At 38.8% G+C, this 25,041-nt stretch overlaps 1 long non-coding RNA gene across 1 annotated transcript in view; it reads left to right on the forward strand.

Moving 5' to 3' along the window:
- LOC125611219 overlaps positions 1–25,041 on the forward strand; it is an 80,534-nt gene that overhangs the window by 8,077 nt on the left and 47,416 nt on the right. The gene's annotated exons all lie outside the window — the stretch shown is intronic.

Consider the following 25,041-nt stretch of genomic DNA (forward strand, 5'->3'; position numbering starts at 1 on the left):
TTTTTTTTTTTTTTTTTTTTTTTTTTTTTTTTTTTTTTTAGTTTTAGGTGGACACATATCTTTGTTTTATTTTTATGTGGTGCTGAGGATCGAACCCAGTGCCTCACACATGCTAGGTGAGCACACTACCACTTGGGCCACAAACCCAGCCCCATATCATTTTTATTTATTTTTTTATTTTTTTTAAAGAGAGAGGGGGAGAGAGAGAGAGAGAGAGAGAGAGAGAGAGAATTTTTAATATTTATTTTTCAGTTTTTGGCAGACACAACATCTTTGTTTGTATGTGGTGCTGAGGATCGAACCCGGGGCACACGCATGCCTGGCAAGGGCGCTACCGCTTGAGCCACATCCCCAGCCCCAATCATTTTTATTTTAAAGATGAGAAAGCTGATGAGAAAAGCCTGTGCCACCATGGCCATAATCCCAGAAGCTCAGAAGGAGGAGGCAGGAGGAGTTGAGAGTTCAAAGCCAGTCTAAATAGCAATAGTGAGACACCAAGCAACTCAGTGAGACCTTGTCTCTAAATAAATACAAAAAAGGGCTGGGGATATGGCTCAGTGGTCGAGTGCCCCTGAGTTCAATCCCCAGTAACACTCCCTCCTCCACAAAAAGGATGAGAACGCTGAGGCATAAAGAGGTAAGGTAACTTGCTCAAGAGCCACAACACGTAAATTGCTAAAGCAGGATTTATACTTAGGCAATCCAGGCAAGAGCACTTAAATCACATTGTGCCAGGGTTTCTCAACTGCTGCATTAATGACATTTTAGGCTGGATACAGATGATGCGGGGGAGCTGGCCTGTGCATTTTAGGATGTTGAGCAGCATCCTTTGCATCTAGTTATCTCGCAGTTGAGAAAACCAAAAATATCTCCAGACATTTGTCACCATGTCCCTATTGAGAACCATTGTTTGGCATCAAATGTCCCTACAGCTTGACAATGGCCCATCACATCTCTGACCAACAGTTCTTGTCCCCAGCTTCTTTGGGATTATAAATGAGTTTACAATGTAAACATTCAATGAATTAACGTTGGTATTATTATATGAAAGCTCTGGGCTTGTAGTGAGCTTTGGTGTAAGTTTCCATCTTACCATTTCTGCTTGTGTGTCTGTCATCTGCCAAGAAAGGCAGCAAATCGGGCAGAAGAGAGGCTCTGTGGTGAACAACAAGAGTCTTGAGGAGTGATTCTACTACTCTTGTCTAATTAAAAGAAGTTCAGCTATTAGTGACCAACTCCTGCAGCCACGGCCAGTGGTTTGTGCTTTATAAACACAACCAAAACATTAGTTTTGTTCAAGCAGAAAATAAAATCATCAGAAAAAAAGAGATTGATTTCAGTTTGTAATAAAAAGGCATTCTGAAAATACAATACCTATTCCATTTTTGTAATTAATCATTTTTATTGGAGTCTTGGATATCCCCCATCCTGATGCCATTAGCCACTGGACTTAATGAAGAATATGTCTGATACCAAAGCATCAATGGCTTGAGGATGAGAAAGTCTTGAGCAAGAAAAGAAGCCCAGGGTGATGTATGAAAGGACAGAACAAAAAGGAACCTTTATATTTTATTGCCCAGTTGCTCATAGAGGATGCATCAACAAGTAGGAAGTCATCTTTGACTGGTGTCTGAGCCAAAGAGAAGTGATAAGTCAGGGAGGCTCAACTGCTAACACTTAGGTCAGGTAGACACTGAGTTTCATACCAGAAACAACCACTGAGGGCTTTATAAAGATGCTGAGACACTAAGGCACCCTCAAGACAATTTGTGAACTGCTAGACAAAATCTACACTAAGCTTTACCACTAAGACTGCCAGATAGTCAGGGTTCGATGATATCAGCTACTTAAAAGCAAGAAATACTAAAAATTCAATGGTATGTGAGAGCACAGAGCATGCAGAAAGATTTTGCCATTTTCATAAAAAGCATCACACCAACATGGTGATGCTTACAGATTTGGAAAAGCCATGTTAGAGTTTCAAAGATCAAGTTTGTGAAGAAATCTATTCACTGAAGTTCTATGGCCACCTTCCCATATGTTCATGTAACTTCCTTCTGTTTCAGTTTCTTTATCTGAAAGCACAACGATGCTGCACATGGTCTTATCTTTTTCCTATTTTATATTTAAATGCTTGAGAGGTAGTACCATTAATTAACAGGTGAAGTTTAGGCTCAAAGAGGTTAAGTCACTAGCGTAAAATCACATAATCAGTCCTAGGTATACTATTTCAAGTCATATCCTGTTTCCGATTTTCTCCTTCTGAAAAGTGTAGACTGCCTCTATAAGACCTCTTTCAGCTCCAAACTTTCATAACTTTTATGGGTTCTGTAATTGTAAAAGCGTATCTGGTACTTAAATGTTTTTTTTTTCCTTTCTTACTATGAAAAAAATGTCTTAATTCATGTTGTGTTGCTATAACAGAATACATGAGACTGGGAAATTTATAAAGAAAATGAATTTATTTAACACAGTTTTGGAGGCCGGGAAGTCCAATATAAAGATACTGGCATCTGGTATGGGTCTTATTACTGCATCTTCCCATGGAAGAAGGCATGAAAGTGACAGAGACTGAAAGAGAAAGAAAGGGGCCATACTCATTCTTTTATCAGGAATCCACTCCTGCGATAATGTATTAATCCATTCCTGAAGGCAGAGCCCTCACGACCTAATCACTTCTTAGATGCCTCACCTCTTAACACCCTTGTGCTGGGGATTCAGTTTCTAACTCATGAATCCAGGGGATATACTCAGACTATAGCAAGATTTAAATCATCAAAGGCAAAGAAGTTGCCCAGAGAGCCTGTTTCTGTTTTGTTCCATCAACTCTTGTCCCTTTCAGCCTTCACCAGTTTAGATCATCAAGAGATGGGTTCCAAATACCTGTTTCAGATAAATGTTCAGATCCAGAGACTTGCCTCAGAAAAGAACCACGGAGGACAATCCAAACTAATGCTAAAAGGACCACAGCTGAGTAGGACAATCTAGACCTTGTTTTCTGCTATGGGGAACAGGTAGTCAAGCTCTGTATTTGCAAGTTAAACAAGGTGATACTGCGTTTGGAACACTTGAGAAGATGCCATATCCTACAATTAGCTAGTCCATCATACAAAGGTAGATGAGCTCTGGGGAAAAAAAGAAACAGAAAAAAAAAAAAAACCCTATGTCATTCCTTGGCTAAAAGACCTCCATGGGGTTTCAGCATCTTTAAGGAAAATTCAAATCCTAAGCACAGGCAGATGTCAGGCTTTTCCATAACATTTTCTCTTTTTCCTTTCCCAGTTCTAATATAAGATACCCCATATCTTATATCCACATCATACTGGAATTCCTGCTCTCCAAAAAGTTGTTAGGTGCTTGCTATTAGTCCCCTCCCCGTCACATGAAATGCCCCCACCCAGCAAGATCCAGAACAGAGTTACCTCTTCTACAAGCACCTGAAATCCTTTGATCTTATCTTTACTACAATTAACTACTTGGGGGGTATTATTCCATTTCTCTGACTCTACCATGAGTGAATATCTTATTTGTTTCTTATCATTGTGCCAAGTTCAAAACACGTGTTCAACATAATAAGTGTTTGCATGAACTAAAGTGTTCAAAAAAGTTAGTTGAAGTGAATAGGAAGAAATCAGAGCATGCCCCTGATTGCACTTTATCTTCTTTGCCTTCATGCCCTTCAAACCCTTTGTTCTATTTTTGTATTGGTTGATTTGCATTAGAATGAATTAATATTGGTTGATATATAGAATGCATTAATTTCATTTGGTTTCCCAAGAGTCAGAGACTGCCATTCCTTTAGAGACCCTACAAAGTCCCTGCACATAGCAAGTGCTTAAGAAATGAATTAATCCCCTGACTTTTATTTTTGGTGCTTGCTCCTAATATAGGATTTAGGATTAGGCTATTTACATTCAAAGCCAGACCAGCTGGAGAAAAACACAAATGATGGACTTACTGGTTAAATAAGAAGCAGATCAGTGGATACAGTAGAGGGGGGCCATGTATGAATAGACGCAACTCCGGGGAGACCTTCATATTACATGCAACCCCTGCATGCATATCTGAGTCCATCACTAGGCAGATGTGAAGATCAATGTTATTTGATTGAACAATTTGCTGCTTCTATTTAAAGAAGAGCACATGTGGAATAATCAGACAGGCCTGTATTTGAGTCCAGGCTCCCCAACTTTGAAAACTTCAGTGAATCATTTACTCTGCCAGGTCTTAGTTTCCTATTGGTAAGAAGTGAACATTGATTGTAGGATTTCTGTGAAGACAGTTAACTGAGTTAATGCAAGAAAAGTTCTTAGCACAAGATTAAACAAGGACTGAGCGCTCAAGAAATGTAAGCTTTCATCATCATCATCAACATTATGATTGACTTAAGACTCAAAGTAGGGCAAGTAACTTGCAAATAGAATTTTTAAACTAGGAAAATGTGCCTTGATCTATTTTTTAAGTTACTGAGAATAATAGTATTTCTCTTGAAATATATTAAGAATTAATTAAACATATATCCAGAGTATCCCACATTTCAGGGATACTATTTATAAAAATACTATTTATAAAACTGAGGAAGAGCAAGTTTTCCAGATCTGCTTGTCATTGTTGGCTGGGAAAGCAGATGATATTTACAGGCCTCCCCCCACTTTTGAGTTATTTCAGCTGCTCTGGTTTTGATTGGTATTGTCTAATGTTGCATTTGGGGGTAGCCAATGGATACAGTGGATTAGGAACTCTACAAAGTGTCTTCAGGCAGAGACCAAGACCTCCTAATTTTTTTGCACCCGCTGTGATGTGGAACACAGCAGGGGCCACACGTAGGTGCATAGAAAATACATTTTACAAGAATGCATGAATTACGTGTATATTACAAAGACTCTCTGGCTATATTGTCTCCCTGATAGTGACTTCTATGATTCCTGATAAGAATAAAGAATCCTGAGTATTCTACTGCTTTTGTATACAGCTCAGGGGAAACATTCATAGCTTTGGCATCATGCTAACCTGAGTTTGAGTCTTTTTCCACCAAGTATTAATGAGGTGCAACCTCAGACAACTTAGCTTCTCCGGAGCTGGATGATACAACCTACAATTATGGTATTGAATGATGTGATATATGAAATTAGCACATATATAAGGTGCTCAGCAAATTGCAGGATTTTTTAAACCCCTTTCTCCCTTCTGCAAGAAATCAGAATATAGGATAAAGAAAATTATCCCCCTGAGACACACTTCACAAAAGGACCATTTAGATAAGGACAAGAGCCAAAACTATCTGCAGGATTATTTTAGAACAGGACATGGATTCTTCATTCAGGAAAAAAAATGTTCTAAATCCCTGTAGACTGTCTTGAAGTATATTTTTTGGGGAAAATATTTCTTGGCAAATATTTTTTAAATTTTGCTTTTACATTAAAAGTCGAGATTGGACTATTTTGGTTGTATAGTGTTGGTTCTCTGAGTGATGGAGAGGTCTATGCTTAGTCCAGGGGCTCTGTAAATTAATGAGAGCTCTGATAACAAATGGCAACAGTGGTGATGCTGGACTAGTTCTCATGCCTTATGTTGGCACCCAGAGGGGTTGGCTATGATTTCATGTTTAAAGAACTGTGCGTCATGATAGAAGACGTCAGTGTGTGATGTATGTCTTCCTGCTACTGAACCAAGACATCTATGAAAACTCACAGTCATACACATGCTCATGCATTGAAATCAGTAAAATTGAACTGGTTGAATTTATACAACTGTTTATTTTGTGTCTGAGATTCCATTTTGCCACAGGGACATTTTTTTGCCTTAACTTGATTATTTTGTGGATGTCTTAAAAGCCTGGTGTGGCGGTTCCTGGGAAAAGCAGATACTGTCCCTAACGTCCCCCAACCTACCCCAAGGTTACCCATACTTTTCAAGTGGCACTAATTCCTTCCACACACAAACTCACACATGACACTTGTAGCATCCTGTCCTATTTATTCACGAGACTGGATATATTCTTTAGCAATGGGCTAAGAACTTTTAGTCTACATTTGCATATGTCTTCATAGCATTTTTATGTACATAGGCCTGAATGTGTACACTGTCTACTTCTGGTCAGGGTAGGCACAAATACTGTTTTCAGGTTAAATGGAAATGAGCTACCCATGACTCTGACCTGCATTCACATTATGCCATCCACAGGAATCATCTTGGGCATTCTCAGATTTTGGTATCCTTGGGGGACCCTAGAATCAATTAATTCCCTGTGGATATTAATGATGACTGTATAAAGTCAACAACAACAACAACAAAACTATACCACAAAACCTTGGAGACCCAGTGTAATCATTGTAAAGGCTCCCCTGTATTCACCCAAATCTTCACAATGTCACCCAAACCTGACATTGTGAAGATTAGGAGAAACTATGGCCATAGAACGGGACTGCAGTTTTTCCCGTGGTGTCACTGCACACACGGCCTTGTCTCATTTGCTGTCCCCCTCCCTCACCTTCCCTGATGCATGCATGCAGGTTGCTGGGCATTTACAGCCTCTCCAGTGCCAGCAAGAGGAGTGGATCTGTCAGAGGAGTGGAAATGAAAGTGATGAGGGGCATGTCCCACAAAGCAGGTGAAACCCAGGAGAGCATATGCCTCTATACCCAGAAATGCATTCACTGATTGGGAGATAGCCAAGTGAAACAGCCAACACAGGTCATTTAGCATTCCATTGCAAAAAATGAAACAGGTACAGAAACAAAATCCAACATTTTACTTTTTCTCTCCCTTCCTTGGGTCCTTTCCCTTCCGTTCCTTTACCCTTTTTCCTCTCTCCTTTCCTTCCCTCCCTCCCTCCCTTCCATCCTTCCTTCCTTCCATTGTCTTTATGCAAATTTTAAGTCCCTTACAAAATGCCATAGGGACCAAGCCATTCCTGGAGGGAGAGTGAAACCTTTCTAAGTGACAGGCTGGTATGTTTAAATTTAAAAGTTCCCTTCACTCCCCTTTGTGGGAAGCCATCTACAAGCCATGGGTGAAGTGAGTGATGTTCCAGACATTAGGCAGGAAAGTCCAGTCTTAGGAACTCCCAGGCGGAATCCACTGGTTCAAGAATGCCTAATTTCTGTTGGCGCCCTGTTCATGCGCATTGCTCAAGTTCAAGCACAGCTTCCTGGAGATGGGTGCAACTTGCCAAATGCCAATCAAACTGTTTACAGCAAGACCCCTGTCACACTGAGAAGCAAGCACTGAAACAACATTGAAACCTTATCCCTGTCTTTGATGTACTCCCCCTTAAGAAAAGAATTGGGATCTTTTTCAGTTGTTCAGGTCCTGTTGCTATCAGGACTGGAAGACTCATCAAGTGCTCTGCTTTTTAAATCTAACCTTTGGCTTTGTCTTATTTCTTACTTATTATTTTAGACTTTTTATTTTCCCAGGTGGCTCACACCTCCTGGATAGAAACTTGCTCTATTGGGTGCTGGCGGTATACCCCGATACCCCCTCCCACATTCTGCTTCTCTCAATAATTCCACAAGCATGTCTTATTTGATGCACTGCCTCATTTTCAAAGTGCCTTGGACTCAGATGCTCCACCAGGCATACAACGGACCAGTTAAAGGTGCATGACATGCAGAGACAGAACATGTAGATTTTATTTAAAGGGACACATGGCTACCCATTCAAGAGGAAATGTTGTCATCCTGGTCAGGCATGGATCCAATCTGTGTTAAAGAACATGAAAGGAATCTTGGCTACAACAGAAAATCATCATATGCTAATATAACCAAGTCAGGTACACTGCTATTTCGTGCCATCTTCTTCTTTCTCATGTGAAGGTTGCCATCATTTCACACACATTTTGCAAGGATAAAGGTAGAACCATTACTGCCTTCTTGTAGGAATGGAGAAGCAAAAGTGTTTTATAACAGAGTTGCAACATTTTTGAATTTTCTTCTTCAAACCTCTCTCTAACTCTGTCTTCTACATACCTTTTATTTCTTTACATATAGATAGAATGTCTTTCTCTGTGACACACAAACACATAAAGTCTGGTCAAATAGCTAAGGGTTGAGGTCCCTATTCCATTTGAAATTTGAAATTGGAATTAGCAAAGTATGACCTTTTTCAAAGCAACTTAGAAGCTAGGCATCATTAGCCTAGTAGGACGTAAAGCAAACCAACAACTAACTCAAAATGTCACACAACAGACATTGGATAAATCACCTACAGCCCTAAGTCTCTGGAATTGCCACCCTTTGTGGATCTTGAAAAGACCAATCAATACATCTTCAACGAAGGGTCAAGGTCACCAGACTGAGGAGAGACCACAGCTCCTGGTGCCCTTGGTTTGTTGTGGCTATTGTTTATGTGTTTTAAGCAACATAACTACTAATAAGGTTATTTTAAGAAATATTCATTTCCCTCTGTTATGGCCATGATACTCAGTAGTGAAGGGGAAACAATTGGACACACAGAAACTAAATATGCTATTGGGTTTTACAAGACTTTCTTCTTTCCTCTTAGAAGGGAATTTCTGTAACTTTCGCCTCTCAGGTATGTCACAATGTACCTGAGGAATAAAAAGGAGGCAATGCCTCTCAAAAGAATAAATAGCTTTTACCATGAGCTAAAAGAGCTGTAGTATTGGCAACAGCATCTACAGAATTAACCTGCAGTGCTGAGCCACACAGAAACAAGTGAGATTAGTTCCATTTCAGTTACAGTAACAACAGGAACCAGGCCCACATGTTTATATCTTAGTGGAAGCAGAGGACAGATTGCAAAGCAAGTCTAGATCCAATAATCAGGCAGAAATGAAGCCCTCCTCTGGAAAATCAAAATAAAATAATTGCTAGTGGCAGCTTGCACTGGGTTCTAAGAATTAGGAGCCAAATGTTTTTCTGCAAAAAGAACTGTGGGGAAGCAAAAGGAAAATAAATTGCTCCAGGTTCTAGACATTCTTTATTCCTGGGCACTGAACATCTTATATACAATCTTCAGAAAAATGGATGGTTCAAAAGCAAAGCAAAACAAAATAGAACACGTCATGGGGAAATCTTTGCCTGGCCCTGAATGAGACAATTCAGGTCTCCCAAGCCAGCGTCTCCGGTTTATTAAAGGTTTCAGAATCTGCCTTACAGTATTTCTTTTTCTTTCTACAGTTGAATCAAGACACAAAGAACTCAAGTTGTACTAGAATTTTCTAAATTAGCACTGGATTCAAAAATAGAAATCAATACTGGAGACTTTTAAAAATGAATGTTTATTTAGCTTTTATACCATTCCCCCCAACGAGCAACGCTTTAGAGGTCTATTCCTTTGGATTTGATCTGAGAATGTGGGATCTGTCTTTTCTTACTCCTGCCAAGTTAATCCCACTCCTCCCTGCCTCTACCTCTCATGGGCCCATTATGATTTCCTCACTCCTTTCCCCCCAAATGCAGAAGCAAAGTGTGAAAAGCTGTTTAAGTCCCCTTAATGTACTGAGAAAGGAAACTATCTGGCCATTTTTTATATTCCATGATATTAAAGTAATTCATCTGAGTTTGTGTTAATGACAGTAAATCTCTCCTGCTGACAAGCTGTGGTCAATTATCCTTTCTACAGCCTTTTAAATCTGAAGCAGTAGGAAGTGCGTCAGTGTTGGAAACTTGTGGCTTGCTTATTCAAAAGAAACAGCCAAAGGGCTTCAACAGGTCTCTCAAGGCCACATCACGATGCTCCTTACCCCAAGACTGCCCTCCCAGGGGCCAGCAAATGCCAGGACACTTCCACTGAGATTTACACATAGGAGGAAAAGGTTTAAATAAAGTAGTGTGCTATTTATCCCTATAATGAGTAGTTTAATGGTGACAATTAGGAAGGAAATCCCACAAGACTGAACTCCAGTTACTTATTACTGCCACTGAAAGTCAATTAAAGTTCTAACTAATTATAGGGATTTGGATCATCTGTCATCTGGCAAATCATATTAGGGGGAAAGGGGTCTTGGTGTGTTTTTCAAGGTGTCTGATGTGGACTCCATTAAGTTGGTTAGTTTTCAGACTAGGAAGTGTGGAGGGGATTTGCCCCACACATCTGCAGATCCGTTCACCTGGGAGAGCAGCAGATACCTTGGATGGATTTTCATCTAATCTTGGCAGCTCAACAAAAAGCAAGAGTTGGCTGAGAGATGGGTGGAGAGATGTTCACTCTGGCAGACCAGTCACCCAGAACATTGCTCTCAACTCAAGAGCCCATCGTGGTGGTTCCTTGTTGCCTACCACACCACATTCTTATTCCTTGCCTACTTCAAAGCCAACCTGCTGCCTGCCCCTAGGGCTCCCCAGTAGCTTTGTGTGTGGGTCATGTGACCTTCACAAACATTATCATCGCCATTCAAACCATGTCTCTGCTTTTTCTCAGCCTCTTAATAAAGATGCAGGCTTCCCTTTCGTCTGCCTACCCAAATTCTCTTCCTCTTCACTTCTTAGCTCTGGTTTTAACTCCTTCATGCAGAATCCAACACCAAACCTCTCCTTCAATGAGTTGTGGAGATAGTTCAGAGTTTATTGCTTGTTGGTTCTCATCTAACAGGAGCTATATCTGAAGTGTCTGCTTCTTGGTCAGCATCTGGGATACATTCACATCCCAAAGTAGATTCCGTGTGTGTGTGTGTGGTGTGTGTGTGTGTGTGTGTGTGAGTGAGTTGGGAATTGAACCCAAGGCCTTATGCATGTGAGGCAAGCACTCTACCAACAGAACTATATTCCCAGCCCAAAGTAGTAATTCTTGCTTTCTGTCATTGCTTTGGTGTGTAGTCTCATGTTTGGTGAAATGTCTTAAACAGACCTAGCTGGACTCTTCCATTTGTTCACTCTTTCTTCATTCATCAGTATGTGTTAGAATGGCTACTTAGAGCAGGACACCTGAAGCACGACTTCCACATCTGAATCCCATGCTTCTTGTCCTTCCACAATGTCTCAATGGGTGCCTCCATTTGCTCCCACCACCACATTAAGGAGTCAGTCATCATTTCTTCCTTGGTCAACACTTGCAGAGAAATTGTCATCAAAGTATACATTAATAGAAAAAAAAAAAATGAGCCCTCTATCCTGCCTCTTCATACAACTCTCTTCAGAGCAAACCAGGAAACAAAGGGAAGAAAACATTTTCATATGATCTTCCAAATGACTTCAGAGCTTGCATAAGGTTCAAGTTTAGTTCAAGGGCTGGGCAAAACTTGGGTCAGCCAGCCATCAGGGTCAGCCAGCCATGTTTGGGTTGAATCAAGAACATTGCTGATTTCACTTCCCAAGACAGATGTTAGAATTTTAACTTTCCTTCTTTCAGTGCCTTCATGGTTTCAAAACACATTTCATCTTGGAGTGAGACTTCCCTGAGGATCTATTTTCTCATGCTCCCCTTTCATGGCACGGCCTTTGGCATCTTACCTTCTGCACCTGTGGTGTTTTGACTTCATGTCCTCACTAGCATTTGCTGTTTATATAAAATGAATATTTTGCATGTATCCAAGGACTCTGACCAGGAAGAAACAAGAAATCTGACTGATGAGAAAATCCACCAAATGTTTTCATTAAAACTTCATGCTATTTTTTGCAAGATTTATTGCCCATAACAAAGCATTGAAAATAGAATATTCTCAGGCATCAAACACAAAGGCAAGACTGATGACATAGGATCGTATCGAGGGACTGCTCAAAACCTGTCGATGGCTCAGCATCTCTAACAGCACTCAGCACACTGTGTTGATACTATTGTACCTTCATTGCAACACCCACACCACCAGCAATCAGAGTATGGTGCTGTGTGTTTTTCTGGTAGCTAGCACAATGCCTGACACACAGTAGACTCTTATTTGTAGAATAAATACTATATGGCTATATAATTACCAGGTGTTAGGTGAGAGGTTTTAGAACACCAAGATATACAGTACCTGTCTTTGATTCCCAAGCCTTGTGATCATCAGAGTTCTCAGAAAGCTCTAAAATTGCGGGTATGCAGGGTTCACTTCCAGGAATGCAAAATCAATAGATCTGTATAGGTACTCGGGATTCTGTTTATATGTTATTTAGAGACAGGGTCTTGCTGAGTTGCTTAGGGCGTCACTAAGTTGCTGAGGTTGGCTTTGAACTCACGATCCTCCTGCCTCAGCCTCCTGAGCTGCTGGGATTACAGGCATGTATCACCACACCCAGCTTGGATTCTATATTTCTAGTAAGCTTCTCTGACACTTCTAATGATCAGCCAAATTGGGAACCATTGGTCTAGTGAGTGATAATAAAGCCCTATGCTTTTATATCTCTTTTCCTACATATAAATTCTCACTTGATTATTACTTTCTGAGAAAGGCAACATACCCAGCAGGTTACAAATAGGAATACAAAGCCTAGCAAGTTCACAAAGTTGGTGAAGTCAGACAGAGACTAGATTTGAGCCCAGGATTTCCATCCAAAAGCTCAGCAATATTTGCATATCACCAATCCCCTCTTGAGACTGATGACAAAGGTTAGCTCAGTTAGGTAAAGAGCAACCAACCAAAGGTCACCATTAATTGAATAGCCTTTTTCACCCACACACCCTTGAGAATGACACTGGGGATATTTACAAACAATTTTAAAATAATTATGGTTCTATAACTATATGATACACACAATTATGTTTTTCATAGAAAATAAATAAATTCAATGACAAAATCAACCCTCATGGTTGGAATATGCTTGGTTATTCCATACTCCACATGGTCCCTTGGAAGGGACTATATGGCGAACTAGAATGCAAATGCAATCCTTTAACATGGTTCATGAATTCAGTCCTCTTCCTTCTCTCTGAGTTGTTACCTAGCCACTTTGCTTCACTCTACTATCTGCAGTGTGATAATACTGGGATCCTTTAGTAAGGATTTATCCCGGTATTATCATATAATCCAATATGACATTAACTGGGCATTTGACAGCAGACAGATGAAAATTCCAGCTCCCTCTCTGGATTAGTAACACAGCAAGTTTCATTTTGCAATTACAAGCTACAAGAGAGCAGCATCAGCAAAAGGCACCTCTATTTTCTACTCAGGTACACGACCTGAAGCTTTTCCTTCTCACAGCTTTGACAAGAAAAGGCCAGGGGTTCATAGTGTGTACAAGAGCTATCCTGTCATTTAGGAATGTGGTCCCTTCAGTCTGGGAGAGACAGGAGATTCCATGAAACATGGAGAGTGCTTATGCTGAACACACACACACACACACACACACACACACACACAAACATGGAGACTAGTCACTAGAAAAATAAACAGAATTAAATAAAAGCTTTATTTTATTTTTTGATAGCCTTTAAATGATACTTTGAAGTGTTTCTTGGTGGAAAAGCATCTCACCAATATTTTTTGTTTTGTTTTGTTTTTCTCTTCTATGTGGTAGCACTACATATGACCAGAAGAAGTTTGGGAGGGAAAAGGGAAAGGGTTGCAAATGTGCCTAGCCATCCATCAGAGAGGAACTTTCAAGAAAAGTGGCTGGTTGCTCTTGTTTCCTTGTATTCACAATAGGGAAGATCACTGCCCTGACAAAGGTGGCATTTTATGACGTCTGTCCCTTTACTCTTTTGTGGATAGGGATTTCATGGCCTGAAAAAAAAAAAATGAGACTCACTGAGTCCACTGAACTAGAGACATATTTAAATTCATACTACACATTTTAAGTAATCACTTTGGGAAACTATTTTCTTGATGGGAACCCATCCCCTCCCTCCTTTTAAAATAAGTCTCACAGCCAAAGGCATAGTCATTCAACCATGAAATATATATTTACTAACATCTATTATTAATGAAGGGCTATTGCTAGGATGAGCAGTGGCAGTAAAGGTGGCCAGGAATCATCCTGGGAGGCACAGTTTGGAGAAGAGCCCAGCTGCAGCCCTGGCTATGCTTGCTGCCCACTGGACATAGATGAAAGTGGAAGTGGGAGGTGCTCTAGGAATTCCTGAAGCCCGGATGGGGAAGATCTGAGATTCAAAGACCAAATCTCAGTATCTCCAATACCAGCACTTTCTCTTTTTCTGTGATCACAGTGATTATGGAAGCTTTGTTAGTAGAAAATGAAATATCCAAGGCATGGGACATTTGACTTTTGTGTTGTTTGGGGTTGTCTGTGAGACCTAGCATTTTTGTTGGGGAGAACTGCATTTTGAAATAAAACAAACAAAAACAAGTTCTCCTGTAAGTTAGCAGAATAGGATCCATGAAAAGATCAAAGTGCCCATGTACATCTTAAGGAATGGTGATGGAAGGCTGGATTGCTCTTAAGGGGAGCCAATAAGTTTTCAAATTTACCGCTTATTCATCTGCATTTCTGTAAGGAGCTCTCCTTGTTCTTGTAGCGATCTACAGTTCCAATCATGTATCCTCAAAAGAAAATAGACATTAAATAAAATGCCTTGCAAGTGAGATGATCTACCTTATGTGGTTTTTACAAAATTTGTTATTATGTTCTGGATATTAACTTTTGTGTTAGGGCCTCACTATGAAAAACATTCTTGTTACATAACCATCTGCTCTGTAAAAAGAGCATTTTCAGTTTTCTCTGTTAAAGGACTGAGCATTGCTTTAAAGAACTTTTTGCAAGGAAGTCTTAGCTAAGACTTGTGAGTCTCGATTGTGCTGTTAAGCCTCATTGTCTATATAAGCTCATAGGTTAGTTACCTAAACAGGCCCTGGACATCTTGAACCCTTCTATATAGTAATCCCAAAATATTATGTATTCTTTAAAGCATCAGTTTTTAGCTTGCTCAATTCTTCTTTTAAAGTAGGAGTAAGATATACCTGGTGATGATATTATTGGTACTTTAAATGGTTTCTTAAAATTATTGTGGAGATGCCATTATTATGTGTCTTTAAAGATGTCTACTTAATCTAGTGAACCCGACTGCCCATTTCCTTTTGAGAAGATAAAAAAACAATGAATAAAATATCTCTAATATTCTTAATATCTCCAATATTTTAAATACTGAATAAAAACTTAACTCATAAAAATGAATAGCAAACTGGTTAAAAGTATCCCCCAAAGAAATGGAAATCTCTTTTTGACAGTTTTTTGAGAAACAAATTTAATTGAAACATTATTCTGTAATTCTCCTCCAAAATGAATTTGAATTTCAGAACATGTCTGAAAATGACATTGTCCTCTTAAAAATGTTCTCTAAGGACAATCTTTTTTAGGATTTCACTCCTTTGGATCAATAAAAAATAATTTTTTCATATTTAGACTATGGCAGTTCATTAAAATAACCTTAGTATGTGTCTGGATTCTATTTCTATCAATGTTGCATTATAATGCTGTATACACATGATTCATCCACAAAGAATTAATATATTAAGGAAAAATTTCAATGTAAAAATGTTTTACTTCTTTATTGATGAAAATAAAAGACATGTCTCTGTATCAGGGTATTGGTCAAACAACCTAATAGTAAAATAAAGGCAGATTTTTTTCAAAGCATTGTGGCAATATTTATTTGCTTTGGAAAATTAATTTGAGTAGATTTTTAGATAATAATCTGAAATGATATGGAACCAGGTCTGGCACATAAAGTGGGTTATCAAACTTGGTAATATCATTTTGGGGGATTTGTGATTATAATGATGAGATGAGATTTCCTTTGGGTCCTCAAATTACTCTACTGAAGAGAGAGTTTGAAAATGTTTGGAGTACCAGCAGAGGACACAACACCCATGTCCTCATTTATAACTGCCTTGGTGCTGGCTCTCATTTGAACTGCAAGATTGAGATGTTCACTTACAAATTCTCAATACAAGAACAGAATGGGAAAGGTTATGTTCAAATATCTGATTATCAAAGGTGAGCAGCTTTATTTTCTAAGAAAATAACTCCTCTTTTTTTGGCAAATAATGTCAGAGTGAATTTATTCCAAGGTCGCATATTGAGCAAAGGAACTTAAGTGATTTTATTTTCTAGATTTAAAAAAAAATTCCACCCACCCAGTATTCCTTTCTATGCCTAAGAGATTAATTTCTCACCATTTTAACTGATATCAACAAAGCAATTCTGGTGCTAATCAAAAAATTTAATATAAGAAATATATGATATGGAAAAATGGTTTATACAGGCCACAATTAAATAAGAGCTTATGTATAAATTGTCCATTAAAAAGTTTTTTTATTTTTTTTAAAGAGAGAGAGAGAGAGAGACAGAGAGAATTTTTTTAATATTTATTTTTTAGTTATCGGCGGACACCGCACGCATGCCAGGCGAGCGTGCTACCGCTTGAGCCACATCCCCAGCCCCTTAAAAAGTTTTTTAAAGGGTTGGGGATATAGCTCAATAGTAGAGTGGTTGCTTAGCATGCACAAAGCCCCAAGTTTGACACCAAGCCCCATGTTAAAAAACAAAAAAGAAACTTAAAGAGAAAAAAATACTGGAAAATTGGTAAAGTCTTTGTTTTAAAAGAAAGTGACTCTTAATTGTCTAATTAGTGTATTTATATGTTAATATAAAGATATTCTGACTGGACCTGATGGTGCATGCCTGTATTCCCAATGACTGGGGAGGCTGAGGATCCCAAGTTCAAGACTAGTCTCATCAACTTTGTGAAACCCTCAGCAATATAGCAAGAACTTGTCTCAAAAAATTTTAAAAAGGCTCAGATGTAGCTCAGTGGTAAAAACACCACTGGGTTTAATCACTAGTACCACAAAATAAATAAAAATAAATTAAAAAGAAAGAAAGAAATTCTGTTTGGATATATGCATTTTTAATTTTTACAGCTTTACTCTGAATATAGTGGACCTCAAATAAGCTGTGCATATATAAGTGAATAATTTAATGTTTCTTCATATGTAACCATCCATGAAGCCATCCCACAACCAGTGTAAACACCCCAAAATTTTCTCATGCCCCTTTATAAGGACAATTTTAATTTTCTTCCCATGAACCTCTGCTTTTTCAGACAACCACTAATTTGCTTTGTTACTATAGACTCTGTTGATATTTAGTTTTATGTAAATGAAATCATACAATGTCCACAGTCTTTGTATTTCTTCTTTCACTCCACATAATTATTTTGCGATTCATCCATGTTGTGTGTATCAGTCCTTGGTGATTGGGTGAGTTTTCTATCAATTCCACTCCTATTCACCTCAAAATGTCCCTTTTCCTCTATATTGTTTTCTACTTGCCTTTCTGAACAAAAAGTCCTCCCCTTCTGTTTTAAGTTAACTTTTTTGCTGCTGTGATCAAAAGACCTGAAAAGAACAATTAGAGGAGGAAAAGTATATTTGGAGGCTCACAGGTTCAGAGGTCTCCATCCACAGATGGCTGACTTCATTACTTGGGGCCTGAAGTGAGGCAGAACATCATGGTGGAAGAGTGTGGCATAGGAAAGTGGCTCAGGACATTATCAGGAAGGGGATGGGAAGAGAAAGAGAGAATGCTTCCTTCATAGTCAAAATATAAATCCCAAGGTCATGCCCCCATGGACCCACCTCCCCTAGCCATAGCCTACTTGCCTACAGTTACCACTAAGAGCAATATAGGAAGAATCCCCTAATAATCTAACTAGGAGATTAGCACGCTGATTCAGATAAGTCTCATAACCCAATCATTTCACCTATAAACTTTCTTGCACTGTCTCATGCATGAGCTTTTGGGAGACACCTCATAACTAAACCATAACATTCCACCTTAGATCACCCATTATGCTCATCTCACAATGCAAAATACATTTAATCTATTTCCAAGAGTTCCAAAAGGACTCTGACCCTGCTGCTCTTTGCCTGGTCTCCCATGCCTTCCTTTGAAATCTCAATAGAAGTTTCCATAACCCCCTAACTCTAGCATCATACATTCCTTCAAAACCAGCACCATGTGGTTGACACTTAGGTCTGCCACCATCTCCAGTAGTAGCCAAGCCTCCTGGGACCTGGCTGTAGCAGCCAAGGTTCCAGGATAGCTGGGCATGGTTAAAACAAACAAACAAACAACAACAAAAAAAAAAACTTCCCAGGCCCCTCTGTTCAGACAGAGTTCCCCACTTTTCTATTCTCAAAGGAATATTCTACCTTTATATACCCTTGCATCTTAGATGCATGTGGTCTTGCCAATTCCTGAGATACCCTTGAGCCATTTTTCCTACTGTCTCTGGGCAACGTCTTTAGCATTTATTCAATGGTTATAATGTCTTTAATAACCACAACTTCTTTAGCCTCAGTTTTACTCACAGTTTTCTGTCCAAACTACAATTTTCCAAATCTTTCCTCTCTGCTTTGTGCTCCTGATTATCACAATAGATTTGGCTAAAAGCCTCCAGCAATATCCATGCCACCCCCTGAAGATTGTGCTTTCTTGAAATTCCCTCTGCCAGATTAAGAAGTCCATTACCAGTGGATGTGTAACCGATGTGAATCTGCAATATGTATATGGGGTAAAAATGGGAGTTCATAATCTGCTTGAATTAAATGTATGAAATATGATATGTCAAGAGCTTTGTAATGTTTTGAACAACTAATAAAAAAAAGAACAATAAAAAAAAAGAAGTCCATTACCTTTAAATTCAACCTCACAGAAAGTCTCAGGACATGGGCAAAATGCAAATAATTTTTTATCCAGAAAGTAACAGAAATGACCTCTATTCCAATTTCCAAAAAATTCCTCCTTCTCTTCTGAATCTTCATGATCCCAGTCTCTGCTGTCCACAGTCTTAAAGGCATTCTGGTCTTCTAAACTTCCACAAGAATCACCCATTAAAGATCACTTAAAACATTCTAAACATTCTAAACCTTTTACATCCTGTATCACTACACTTTCCAAAATTTCTCTCACAAATTCTAAAAAGTTCTAAAAGCTTCTGAATCACATGGTCAGGTAAGTCTCAGCCATTGCACCAGGCCCCACTCCCGGTACCAATTTATGCTTTAGTCAGCTTTTTTACTACTGTCACAAAAAGATCTAAAATGAACAGTTAGAGGAGGAAGAGTTTATTTGTGGATTCACAGTTTCAGATGTCTCAGTCCAGAGATGGCTGAATCCATTTGGGGGGCGGGGGCGCCTTGGTGAGGCAGAACATCATGGTGGGAGAGTGTGGTGGAAGAAAGTGGCTCAGGATATCACCAGGAAGGAGAAAGAGAGAGAGGAAAGGAGGGAGGGAGGGGGAGACAGAAGGAGAGGGAGAGAGAGAAGGGGAGAGAGAGATGCTCTCATGGACAAAATATAAACCCCAAGGGCACTCCCCACTGACCCACCTCTTCCAGCCACATACTACCTGCCTACAGTCACCACTCAGTTAATCTCTATTAGGCAACTAACACATTGGTTATATTAAGGCTCATAACCTAATCATTTCACCTCAACTTTTTGCATTGTCTCACAGGAGCTTTGGGGGGACACCTCATATCTAAACCATAATATCCTCTTAGCAAACTTTTCCTGGTCAACCTTATTATACCCTTCCTACAAACACAAAGCTACACAGACACTCAACTGTCCACCAAATACCAATGTTTTCCCTGTTCCTCAGAATAAGAGACACTGATTTTCGGCTGAGTTCATCCATGTCCTGCTAAAAGTCTACATTCCCTAGCTTTCTCCAGAAGCTGGGTGGGGCATGTGATTGAACTCAGGCCAATAAAAAGATACAGAAGTATAATCTGGCAACTTCTGGAGCATCTCCTTTGAAAAGTGGATATATACCCCTCATCTGCCAATCCTGCTGCCTGGAATACCTGTGTCAACACAGCTCTTAGTCTGTATTTTGGCTATCTATTTCCAGGTAAGAAAAAGGCAAAGAACTTAATGGATCAAAACAACAACATTGTATCATGGCTCATGATTTTGTGGTCAACTGAGCTCCACTATGTGGTTCTTCTCCATGTGATGTCAGTTGGGGCTACATTCTTCTAGGACCTTAACTGGACAAGAACATCAAAGTGGCTTCTAACTGACTGCCTGTTGGAGCCACCAGCCAGAGAGCCTTGGTTTTCTTCCACAAGGCTCCTCAAAGCAAGAGTGGGTTCCAAAGGGCCAGAGGCAGTGCTGTTAATCCTTTTAAGGCCAGAGCTTGGAAGATGTAGAACATCATTTCTACCACATTCTAATGACCAAAACAGTCACCCACAATTATGGGGTTAGAATAGCATATGCATATAGTAAGGAAAGAAACTGTGGGGGCCAACTTCGGAGACAAGCTACCACAGATCATGAGGATGATCGTCACACCCAAGCGATGACAGGGCTGAGAACTCAAAAAGATTCTGTAGTTGCTATGCTGTGCCCTAAACTTCTCTTATGTGAGAGAAAAATGAAATTCCATTTTAGTGACTTCTATTTTTTATTTTCTCTTACATCAATCTAAACCAAATCCTAACTAATACACCAAACAACAGCTTACCAACTACTCCCTTGACTTTGCAACCCCACCCAATCACCACTCACTCTCCGTATAGTTATTTAATGATGCTTCTTTTCTATCATTCTATCATTAATTGCTTTCCCTCTTTGGGGTGTTTATTCTTTTTAAACTTTTCCTTCATCTCTTCCATTACTGCCTTCTTCATTAATTTACTAAATAGTGATGCTTGAAATTATGGCAATAAATGAGGCAGAGAAAAGTTCCTGACCTCATGGAACTTGTCTCCCAAAGCAAATGTATTGCTTTTGTGCTGTGAAAAGTCACCAATAACCTCTCTCTTGCTTTTTTCCCTCAACTCCCAGCCCCTTCACTAAAGTTTTGCAAACACTATTAATCGCTGCCCCCTTGCAAATGCTCTCCCTGGCTCTTTCCTGGATGCTGCATTAGTGTGGAGGTTCCCTTTTCTATAGCCACCCACAGTTTCACCCCTATCCCTTCCCTTTTTCTCTTTCTTTCTTTATCTTCTTATTTGGGGACTTTTTCCCATGAGAATTCGTCAAACAAAGGTAGTGACTGAAATCAGGGAGAAGAGGGAAGTTAGGCTCTTGAAAGAGAACACGGAGGCACAGGAAAAAATATAGTTCTGTGTTAGGAAGAGGTAATGGATTCAGTTTCAGTGCAATCAGGTCACTTCTCCAACAGCCAACAAGATAAAAATGTTTAATGCTTGTTTAATGAGTAGCTTTGTGCCATAGGTCAGTTATATCAGTTACACAGATATGGCCTATATCACTTCCAGTGTGGATAACAAACACATTGAGAAAGTTGGATATCTTGATGTCTGTTGGAGAGAGCCTAGAGGTCAGAGCCACTACAAGAGTTGGTATTGTATGTCCAAATAACCAAGGATTATGTGGGATATATCCTACGTATGAGAAGGAGAGTGCTCTCTGCTCTCTCAAGTAAATTGGGCTGTCCACTGTGTTCTTCTGTAATCCAAATTCACTCAAGCTTGCTTAGCCTAAGAAACAAAATAAGGCAAACTATTATTCTCTCCTATAGATGCAAGCTCTCAAGCCCTCTTCAAATGCTTCTACACTCAGGACTCCAAATCATGAAATACTTCTAGGAGTGTACAGAGGGTATTATATTTGTACTCTCAGATGTCACATCCCACTAACTGCAGCAACTACTCTACCTGTCACATCCCCACTGGGCATCACCATCTCACTCTGGGTTCTTCACTGGTTCTTTTGGTGCTTCTTTTGATCCATTAGAATCCTTAGTGTTTTGTTGTTGCTTTTTTTTTTTTTTTTTTTTTAATGCTGAGGGTGGATCTCAGGGTCTCGTGCATGCTGGTAAGAACCACTAGTCCTTAGAATATCATAGTGGTGCAGTGTTCAGAAGTAGTTTATTAATGAGGAGGAGGCCAGTAGTTTACTCTGCACTATATCACTATAGTTTACTTCTGGTTTTCTCACAAACCCCTTATTTGAATGATAATCACAATAAGCTTCTGTTTGCAGTATGAGTTATTTATTACTATGTAATAAATTATTCCCAAATTTGGTGAGTGAAAGCAACAATAATAATTTTTCATCTTTCACCATTTCTGTGGGTTAGAAATCCACACAAGGCCCATTGTGGATGGTTTATCTCTGTTTCATGTTATCTGTATTGTAAGCTGGATAACTCGAACGTAGGGGCTGGATTCATTTGAGGACTCATTTACTTACTCATGTGATGGCTAATATTGGGATTGTCACCTAGAACACTCACACTTGGCCTCTCCATGTGACTTGGGATTCCTTGCAACATGGTAACACGTTTCCAAGAGTTAGAATTCCAAGAGGAAAAATCAGGTGGAAGCCATAGCACATATTATGTCTTAGTCTTCAAAGTCACACAGTATCACTTCCACCATATTGCATTGACAAGGCGTTAAAGAGATCTTCCCAGTACACAATTAATAAACATCCTCTGCCTCTCAACAGAGGGATGTCAGTGCCAATATTGTAAAATGAACAGGTGAGATGGAACATATATTGGTATACAGACATCTTTAAAAATACAATCTGCCCCATTATCTCTCTGTGGAGTACAGATACTGTCCAATGGATTACAAAGCATTAATACATTCTTGCCTTGTGTTATGGTTTATTTGTATGAGGTGTTCCCCCAAAAGCTCATGTGTGAGACCATGCAGGAAGATTTAGAGGTAAAACGACTGGGTTATGAAAGCCTTAACCCAATCAGTGGATTAATCACCTGATGGGGATTAATTAAATGGTGACTGTAGGCAGGTAGTGTGTGGCTGAAGGAGGTAGGCATTGTGGATGTGCCTTATTTGTGGATGGGGTTTATATTTTATGAGCTGAGCTTAGTTTCTCTCTGCTTCTTAATCTTCATGTCCTCAACCTCTTTCTCTCATCACACTCTTTCACCATGATGTTCTGCCTGATCTCAGTCCCCGAGGAATAGAGTTGGCCATCTATGGACTGAGACCTTTGAAACCATGAACCCCCAAAGAAACTTTATCTCCTTAAAATTGTTCTTGTCAGGACTTTTTGTCACTGCAGAGAAAAAGCTGACTAAAACAACTTGATTCTGTTTCATTCATCTCTGTTACCCAACTGCCACTGCAAGACCTCTTCCTTAGAGATCTCCTTACCTGAAACAATTTAACTCATGAGAATAGTTGAATATGGATACCATTCCCAGGTACTTATTGCAATGTATACAGTCTATGCTTTACATTTGGGTATCATACTAGGATTTTGGCAGATAAGATTTTGATCAGTTATAGAACTGAATCCACCCCAATATAGACCAAATAGAATATGAATCTACTTCATCATAATTTTTATTATAAAAGCAACATAAACAAACAAGAATAGGAAAATCCACAGGAAAAGAAAGAATTATAGGTTAAAACAATTCTGGTGAATATAAAAACATTATTAAACCCTAACACTTCAAGCCAGACTGAAAATAGTACATAGACAATTCAAAGGAATAAAAATTGAATTAGTTATCTACTGATTGGCATTCATAGTATTTCAGACACTTTTGTTGCAAACAATGCTGCTATGAAAAACTTTGTATATAATATAATTCCACAAAATCACCAAAGTGTGTCTGTAGCAGAATTTCCATTTGTAATTTTGATAGACATTGCCAAATTTCATCTCTAGGACTTGTTCCAATTTACAATTGTATCAGCAATGTGCAAAGGTGTCTATTCCCTCTGGTCTTGCCAACTGAATTTGCTGTCATAATTCTTAACTTTTTCCAAACTGATATGTGAAAAATGAACTCATTAGAGTGGTTTTGTGTTTTTCATTGTGACTCTGAGAACTTTTTCTTTAAGTTCTATTTGTATTTAACTTTCTGAGACCTATTTGTTAATAACTTTGTCCATTTTTCTATGAATCTATTGAACTTTTTTTAGTGTTTCTTGGGGCTTAGTATACAATTTTAGAAAGTAAATATGTGAGCAGAGATATTGGTCTTTTGAATTCTAAGTATTTTCTGCTCACTTGTTACTTAATATTGTGACTTTGCTTGACATGGGTTTTTGAATACACAATAGGATACTATGGCCCTGTTTAAAGAAGAAAGAAAATTTATTTACGGTAGTCTGAAAATTTCTCCAAGATATAATATCAAATTTTTTAAAACTAGTGTACCAATAATATATAAAATGTGCTATCTTTAGAGGAAAGAGGGAAACAGTCATATTTGCATGTACAAACATAGAGAAACTCTGGGAAGATGAATAAGAAACTAGTGATAATAGTGCTATGGTTTAGTTACGTGTCCCCCAAAGGCCCATGTATTAAAGGCTTAATTGCAGGATGGTGCTACTGGGAGGTGATGGAACCTTAGGAGGGCCTAATGGAAGGAAATTAGGTTCTTTGGGGCATGCCCTTAAATGGATCTATTGGGACCCAGTGCCTTCCTGTCTTTCTTTGCCTCCTAGCTACTGTGCGATGAGCAGTTTCATCTCCTACACGCTCCCACTATGATGTGCTGCCTCACTACAGACTCAAAAGCAATAGAGCCAACTGATCATGGACTAAAATCTCTGAAGCCATCAGCTAAAATAACCGTTCTTATTATTAGGTTTATTATCTCAGGTATTTTATTACAGTGACCCAAAGCCAACTAACATAAATGGTTAACTAAGAATAGAAAAATAAGATAAGAGAGACCACCCATTCTATCTTTTTTATATATTTTAATTTTTAAAACATAGGAATATTTACCTATTTAAGAAAACAAAAATAGCTAAAGCTAATCCTATAATACCTATATCACATAAGTATGAAGATTAGATGACATTTCAATTTACTACACCTTAGTGGTGTAACCCCAGAAATGTCACTTAACTTCAATGAACTACAGTAGTTTCTTTATCTACAAAATGGAGTTACAAGAGTTTGTTGTGAAGACTCAATTAAACAATACATGTACAGTGCTTGGGACTTGATAAGCCCTCAATAAATTTAATTCCCTTCTTACACCACCCCCCAAAAAATATTTTTAAAACACTATTAAGAACTATTTACTGTGTATTAAAAACTGATGAATAACTTATTATAAGATTTAAATAAATAAAATAAGAACAAAAATTTCATAGATTCTTGAAAGTCTGGTGCTAGAAGTGTTCTCAGAGTTTTGTGTTCCAACACTCTTTCC

The sequence above is a fragment of the Marmota marmota genome, unplaced genomic scaffold (genome assembly GCF_001458135.2).
Source record: "Marmota marmota marmota unplaced genomic scaffold, marMar, whole genome shotgun sequence".
NCBI lineage: Eukaryota > Metazoa > Chordata > Mammalia > Rodentia > Sciuridae > Marmota > Marmota marmota.